Source organism: Lissotriton helveticus, chromosome 12, assembly GCF_964261635.1.
Source record: "Lissotriton helveticus chromosome 12, aLisHel1.1, whole genome shotgun sequence".
In the NCBI taxonomy this organism is placed as follows: domain Eukaryota; kingdom Metazoa; phylum Chordata; class Amphibia; order Caudata; family Salamandridae; genus Lissotriton; species Lissotriton helveticus.
Window position 1 is genome coordinate 661,939,764 of NC_136073.1, and position 8,580 is coordinate 661,948,343.

General features: G+C 48.0%; 1 pseudogene; it reads left to right on the forward strand.

The window, feature by feature from the left end:
- The first annotated feature begins 630 nt into the window (after nt 1-630).
- On the forward strand, nt 631-2,142 carry LOC144798090 (uncharacterized; annotated as a pseudogene).
- The last annotated feature ends 6,438 nt before the right edge of the window (nt 2,143-8,580 follow it).

The window sequence follows — 8,580 nt, forward strand, 5'->3', positions numbered from 1 at the left end:
AAACAAATAAAACAATGTAAAACTACACATCCCATGAACAATGAGGCAATCTCTATGATAATCAGTCCAGATAGTCCATGTTATAATATCCCATGACGTCGTTTCCTCTTCCTCTTCTTTCACTGCTCGTCAGTTAAGAGCCATATTTTTTCTCATTTCCCTTACCTGACGTGTTATGTTGTGCATGGCGGTTCTTCTTGCAGTGTTAGCGATCGCTCTGGTATTCTAAGGTTTGGCGCAGTAGGCTTCCGTGGGGCGCGTCCTTTGCCGCGTGTAGTTGCTCTTCCCGCGCTCTCGCGGACATAGATGCGCGTTCGGGACTGCGGGGGGGCTGCTTAGATATCGGGCCGCGTCCCGACCAATCCTCTCCCTGACACCGTGTTGCGGTGCATTCTCGGGCTCTTCTTTGACCCTGCAGTGCCACCTGGTGGCATTGGTGTATTACCGCGCTGATTTGGGCCGGATTTCTGGACGGCTTCGTGTCTGCGCTGTCTGAGCACCAGAGAGGGGGCTGCCTATTTATTACAAGGGCGTTTTGGTGCTCTCACCCTACGTATTATGGCTGAAGACCATTTTTACTCTGCAACTCAGGCGGCAGAAGAGGAGTGGCTGCAGACTCTCCCGCCTGCCATGGACCTTGCTCTTTCACAGGCCATTTCTAGGGTGCTGGCTCCCTTGCAGGATAGGGTAGGCGAGTTGGCTAGGAGTATCCCGGGGGTTTTCGGTGGCCCTAGTGCGGCAGAGGCAGGTCCTAGTACGTCCCAGGGGGAGAGTAGGAAGGCGGCTAAGCGTCACGCGGGGCACCTGGAAGGGTTCGACAAATTGAGGGACTCCTTCCTTAAGAGTGCGCGAACGCTTCGACAGGTACCCTGCCGGGAGGAGGACGAACCCAGACAAACTGGCAACGAGGTCGCCCCGAATATGGAACCCGATGGTGGTCTTTCCCTAGACGGGGAGGGTGTTTCGGAGGGCGATGTTTCGTCCGACGAGGACAAAGATCTGGGCCGTCACTGGCGTCCAGGACTCGCTCCTCGGAATCCCAGGATGGGGACGGGGGACACTCGGATATGTTCGATCCCATGCAACTTTACTACCCTCAGTCATCTGAGTGGTTCCCCGATGCCAAGGTGGCGGACTATGTGGCCTCCAAGCTCCGTCAACCCCTGGAGAGGGAGGTCAGGGCTAGATTGCGGAGCGAGTGCCCCCGGCCTTCGCTTAAAGGGAAGGTGGCGCATACTCCTGACATCGACGACAAGTTGTGTATTTTCTTCGGGAAATACATGCGCGATCCTAAGAAGGGCATCGACCGTTCATGGAGGAGTTGTCAGGATAAGCTACTTGACGTTGTGGGGCCCTTGACGCAGATTATTCAGCTGACGGAGCGGGCCAAGGAGTCGGGTACTCCACTGTCTACGGAAATAGTGGCTGGTTGGGCTCAGCGGGCAATATGCCTTCTCGGCAACGTGAATTGCACCCTGGCGGCAGAGAGACGGCGGTCCCTCCTCATTAAGGTTGACCCGAAGTTGGGGGAATTAGCTACGTCGGAGGTGGGCTCCGTGGCCCAAGGCAAGCTTTTTGGCGACCCTTTCATCAAGGAGCTGAATAAGTTTGTCACGACATTTTCATCCCTTGACAAGGCTCAGGCCTCGATTAAAAAGATCTTCCCGGGGCGTGTTTTTGCCGGGGCCGGAAGAGGCAGGGGTCGCTCCTCCGGCCAATCCCAGCAGCAAGGCTCCGCCAATAGAGGTCAACAGCGAAAGGAATAACGGCTGTAACGACGGTCGCCAGGGCACCTTCTATCCCAGCAGAGGTGCCGGAAAAGGCAGAGGTTGGAGCAACAGAGGTGGCGCGAACGCCCCTGGAGGTCCCTCTGGTAAGGATTTCCCTTTCTTCCCCGCTAGAGTTGGGGGGGAGGCTGTCTCGTTTTGCTCACAATTGGGGAAAGATTACTTCAGACCCGTGGGTGTTGCAGACAGTCAGGGGCTTCCAGATAGAGTTTTACGGCACTCCAGTTCAGCTGAGGCGTCCCAGGCCTTTGATCTTCTCGGCAGAGGAGGCAGCTTTAATAGACTCCGAGGTTTCAGAGCTGGTACGGAAAGTACTTCATCCAAATGGCTTTCTCAGCAACCTCTTTTTAGTTGAAAAAAATGGACAAAGGGTTCAGGCCTGTTTTCAATCTGCGAGAATTCAACGAGTGGCTGGTTTACCGCCACTTCAAGATGGAAGGGGTTCACCTCCTCCGCGATATCCTCCTTCCGGGAGATTGGATGGTACGGATCGACCTGAAGGATGCGTACCTGACGGTCCCTATTTTTTCCCCTCACATGCGCTTTCTTCAGTTCGAGTGGAAGGGGCAGGTATTCGAGTTTCGGGCCCTGCCCTTCGGACTATCCTCCACTCCGTGGTGCTTCACGAAGCTACTGCGCCCGGTGGTGGAGGTTCTCCGTCAGAGAGGGGTGAGGATGATCATTTATCTAGACGATATCCTGATCCTGGATCAATCTCTAGAACATCTCATTCGCAATGTGACCATGACTATTGCCTTGTTACAGAACCTGGGCTTCGTGATCACGCTCAGAAGTCGGACCTTCGCCCGGCACAGCGGATGGTCTTCCTGGGCTTTCTTATAGATTCGGTCGACGCATCCTTGAGTCTCCCAGAGCTGAAGGTGAACAAAATCTGGAAGGAACTTGCTCAGGTCCTCCGGAGGGACCGGATTTCTCTCCGCAAACTTGCCAGGATAGTGGGACTACTGTCCTCGTCGATCCAGGCCATTTTTCCCGGCCCCTTGCATTACAGGGCCCTTCAGAGATTGAAGGCCCAGCATCTCCGACGGGGCTTGACTTATTCGGAACTCATCCCGCTGTCCGAGGAGGCCAGGACCGAGCTTCAATGGTGGATCGACCATATGATGGCCTGGAACGGACGGGCGATCTTCGGATCAGTCCCGGATTTGGTGATCGAATCGGATGCCAGCCGCTCGGGTTGGGGAGCCCGGTGCGGGACCGTCTCCATGGGCGGTCGTTGGTCCGAGGAGGAACTCCGGTTGCACATAAATTGTCTGGAGCTGCTGGCGGGGTCCTTCGCGGTGAAGTCTCTGACCAAGGACAGGATTTCATGTTGCATCCTGTTGCGGATGGACAACATCTCGGCGGTGCAATATATCAATCGCCTGGGCGGCCCTCGATCTCGGGCCCTCTCCAACTTGGCGAAGGATTTCTGGTACTACTGTCTTCAGAGGCAGATTTCGGTCACGGCGGAGTATCTTCCGGGCCTGCAGAACACGGTGACGGATTGGCATTCCAGGAATTTCTCCGATGCCAGCGATTGGGGACTCAACCGTGCGGTCTTCCTGGCTTTGATGGCCAGATGGGGCCCTTGCACTCTGGACCTTTTCGCCTTGCGGTTGAATCGTCAACTTCCACGCTTTGTCAGCTGGAGGCCGGACCCGGAAGCAGTAGCAGTGGATGCTTTTCTTCAGGAGAGGTCGACGGAGTCCCCTTATGCTTTTCCGCCCTTCATGCTGATACCCAGGGTGGCAGCTCAGTTTCGTCGGCAGGTAGCGTCCTTAGTGTTGGTCACTCCGGTCTGGAGGGCGCAGGCTTGGTTCCCGACTCTCTTGGAGTTGTCGTGGGATTGCCCGGTCCTTCTGCCATCATTCCCTTCGATACTCCGGGATCCCCAGGGAGACCTTCATCCTCTGGTTCTTCAGGGCCATCTGCGCCTCATGGCGTGGAGGATTTCCGGGGACGTTGGAAATACGACTAGCTTTCGTCGGACGCTGCTCATCTCATCCAACAAGCTTGGGCTTCAGGAACAGTCAAGAGGTATCGTTCGGCCTGGCGACGATGGCATCGTTGGTGTCTGGAGAGACACGTGGATCCCATGGGGGCCCGCGTTACACATATTCTGAATTTCTTGGCGGAATTGTCACAACAGGGTTTGGCTTATCGGACGGTTAACTCCTTTCGGTCGGCAATCTCTGCGGGACATGGTGAGATCGATGGTAGACCGGCGGGGGAACATCCCTGGGTCTGCAAACTGATGCGAGGTATCCGGTTGTCCAATCCCCCTGAACCTCGGTTTTCAGGTTTGTGGGACGTTAATCAGGTCTTACGTCTTTTGGTGGAGTGGCAGGATAATCAATATCTTTCTCCCAAGGAGTTGTTGGCTAAATAAGCCATTCTCCTCTGCCTAATATCCTGTAAGCGCGTGTCGGATGTACGCGCTTTGGATGTTAAATCGAGAGTGTTTTCTGCGGAAGGCGTTACGTTTACTATTTCATGGAGGACCAAGACTAATACCAGGTCGGTATCTTATCCTTCTTTTCCTGATCAGCCTAAGTTATGTGTGGTGCGCTGTATTAAGGCTTACGAAGAGATGACGTTGGTTCTCCAGGCCCCTGGAGAACGACAGTTGCTCATTGCTTTGCAGAAACCCTTTAAAGCAGTTTCTTCCTCTTCCATCGCCCGGTGGGTACGATGGATTATGTCTGAAGCGGGTGTGGATATCAGTCGATTTGGTGCACATTCCACACGAGGGGCCATGGCATCTAAGGCGGTCCAGGTGGGTGGTCGGTTAGAAGACATTATGAATGCTGCAGACTGGTCTTCTGAATCGACCTTCAAGAAGTTTTACTTTAAGCCTATCTCGGCGGCAGCATCGTTTGTTGTAATAGGCTTTGAACTTGCATAATCCTCGTCTCCGTCCTGCCATAGAATTAAATATTTCCTAGCTTACGAGAAGGAAAGTTTCAATTCTATTAAGGACTAGGAGGCGAGGATTATCCCTCCCGACGACTAATTTCATTATCTTCCCACCCTGGATGTCGGATTGTTAGTCGTAAGTAAATTCTTTGTGGTTTATAATGATTTTGCAAGTATTGTTTTGATATGCTGCCTATGTAATTGTCATGCTGTGTTTTATTGCTTTTGTTCTGGCAAACTCTAATAAGTGGAGTCTGAAGGAATTCGATAACGGGGTTGTTTCTTTATTTCAGGAAATGACCAAAATTTTGATTGAAACAGTGGTGTCTGCTTAACTTCCTCCAGTGACGAAGAGGAAGAGGAAACGACGTCACGGGATATTATAACATGGACTATCTGGACTGATTATCATAGAGATTGCCTCATTGTTCATGGGATGTGTGTCTTTCACTAACTTTCAGGAACGGGAGCGTGTGGGAACAAAGAAAATTCACGAATTGTAATAGCAAGAACGTGATATATCTGATCACGTGCCCCTGTGGTTTAGAGTACGTGGGCATGACCACCAGACCAATAAAGGTGAGGATAAATGAACATAAAAGTAATGTGAGATGTCGAAAAACCACCACAAAGATGGCAGCCCATTTTCTTGACAGACAACACTGCGTCAATGATTTGGCCTGGACGGTCATTGAGCAATTAACATCTGAGGTTGGTTTATTTGAAAAAGAGCAACGTTGGGTGTTCCGTCTAGGTACCCATGTGGCCGGACTCAATGATGCTATACCATGGTCCCAATTAACTTTTTCTGATCTGGCAGGCTTGATTCCTTGAAGCTTTTATATATTATTATGCTTAAGTTTCATTGAAAAATCCATTATGCCTAAGTCTCCTTAAAAAACTCCTGATCCCCCAGTAAAAACCACCAACTTTGCGTTTACATAGTGGCCTGGTAGACAAATGTACTAGTACCATGCCTGAGTTTCATTGAAAACACTGTTATACCTAAATCCCTTTGAAAACTCCTGACCTCCCAGTAACAATCGCCAACTTGTGGTTTACATAGTGTCCTGGCAGACTAAGATACTTGTACTTCATCCATAAACAAGTCATTGGCTCGACATCGCTCCATACCGAGCGCAGCGTCTTTCGTCCCATTCACCGCGCATGCGCGAGCGGAACACATCTCTTTCGTGCATGCGCACTGCCTTTCTGTGCATATGAGCATGCGCTAAGATAGAGATAATACCCCTTACAACTCACCAGATCGGCACACCCATATTTGGGCTTTTCCGACCGGTAATTGATCGTTTTTCCGCGCATTTAATCAATTAGGGATGATATATAAGCGCGAGTGCCTCCAGGGCCATCACTATCGTCGGAGCAGCGCTGAGGGGCAGAAGGAGAACAGTTTCTCCAGAGACCGTGAGTTTTACTATGGGGGCAGCAGTTGAACAAAATTTGTCTGAAGGTATGGAATGGATACTAAAACCTGACTCTCCTCATACCTACAGATTGCTGATTCTTAGCCAGATGGGACGCCCCAATATATTTTTTATGCGCAAAAGCTCATGAGGCAAAGTAACCTATAACAATAAGTAAGATAACCCTTTTACATTCAGGTTATGTCTACCATCACCATTTCAAAGTCCATTGTCACATAAGTGTTATGTGTGTGTTTTATGTCATTTTTCTGATTTTTTTTACAGGAATGGAGGCTTACATTTATTCCTCCATGTTTACTATATGTATTAGCATATTTTCCCATCTAGGTCATTGCTACCTGCCTGGATATCTATGCCTTCTACAAATGTAGATACTGATTCAATACTTTGTTTCTCCTCCAGGTCTGAATTCTTTCGCCAATTGGGCGATAGGACTTTTTCACTTATATACATATTAGGCACACATACACCTAATTTATATATATTTTTTGTATAATACACCTTTAAATAAACATTTCATGTGAGTAAGGAGGGAATTTGAGTGCTTTCCCGTCCTGAAGAAGGAGTTGGATACTCCGAAACATGTCCATGTCGACGCACTTAAGAGGTAACTGTACATAATTATACAGCCACTACCTCGCCTAGCACGTTTTTAATAATACCAGCCGGGGCTTAATTAATTTTTTTTCAACCCTGGGCCAGGTATTTTTTAATATCACCCTCACCTCACTACTCACATTTAGTACCCCACACACCACCACACATAGTCAACACGATTAAGTGCTCCCGCGCAATCGTTTAGTCGCAGCACGCCGCATCCCGTAGAGGGGTGCGAAGACCCCAATGATGGTAGAATGACACCAAGGGCCCTTTTGGTGTGTGAGGGGTATTTAAACAACACGAAGGGCTCCCCACCACAGTAGGGACCACTTTTCTAATCCCCAGTGGATTCCACTTTGTTTATTTAGATTGCCTAGGGAGAATGAATCCACTATAGTCTCTCTCTCCCCTCTTGTTATAAATATTTTAAATAAGTGCAACAAGGTTCAACAATATACAACTTCAAGGTAGTGCCATTCTAGATAAATGAAATTCTTTCTCACACAAGCTGGCACCTGATATATAGGAGTCAATTATGAGTCTAATATTATTTGAACTTTTTCCATTATTATGTCCTTTTTTATTCAGGACTACTAGAAGAACGTGACTGCGCCTTCAATCTCATTTCAGCAAATCCAAGCAGGAGAATAGTGCATTGTGAGTCATGGTCTATCATTATGCGCCTTAAGCATCAGTTTTTAGCTATCTCACCTTTGTGATTAAGAGATGTAGTATTTTACATCCACGCTTACCTTGTTATAATAAATATGCTTTGCTTAGTCAGCATAACTTACATATTTCTCTCTCAGAATAGATAGAGAGCACGTATCTACTGTAGGAGAATCACAACCTTGCGAATCCTTACCCCAACTGAACTTCGCCATTGAGGAACTCTCCATATATTGGGGAAATGTACAGGTATTAGTCAGCTTACCACAGTACACCAATGTCCGAGCCCTATTGTTATCCAACAAGGACTCTAATATACTGTTCTTTATATCAAAACTGTATCTTAACTATATATAGTGTGTAGCCTCAGTTGCTACACAGCACCGTACTGTTTATTTTACAGGCTGGTTTGTTTTTATTAAAATGTCATTCTTTCATGTTGACATCTACAGGTGCTCCACATCATTGGTGGGAAGCCAAATATTGAATACTTCCCTCCATAGAACTTCTCCCTACTTGGGGCTATCTTACACGACTGGCCAGAGACGAATACGATTTCTAAAGTAAGGTGCCTTTTGCTATCGAACTAGGGCTCCTCTTTTGTTAGCTTAAATTACCTTTCCATAGGACGTTGCGTTCTTTCATTTACAACCCTTTTACTTGTTTTCTAGGGTCTCTTAATTCTGCCTCTGAAAAGAATAGGATACTTGCATTTTGGATAATCCAAACCTCTTTGGACCTTCAATCTTTCACACAAAAAGGTAGATATAGCCACTTCTTGATTTTACCTACAACTTGAGTTACCACTAATTTGTTGCCCGGCATGTATTTCAGGCCTGCTTGTGTTACTGGATGGATCCATACAATCCTTTTCCAATTTCTGATCACTTGGTTTGATTTATCTTCTTCACATTTTGGCACTATATGATGCTCTTTGTGGTGGTGTTAAGTACATTTATTTGGCTCTCTTGGAGCACATAGGTTTATTTTTCCATAGGGTGTATGTCCCACATCTTTCTTGATTGCACGTTTTTTCTTTCTGCGATATAAGGCTTTCTCCTTCTTTTCTTTTCTTTTTCACTTCAGACCATAAGGCGGTCTATGTTGTGATGGTCACATTAAACTTGCTTTATGCAAGTAGATTATTTTTTATCTAAATA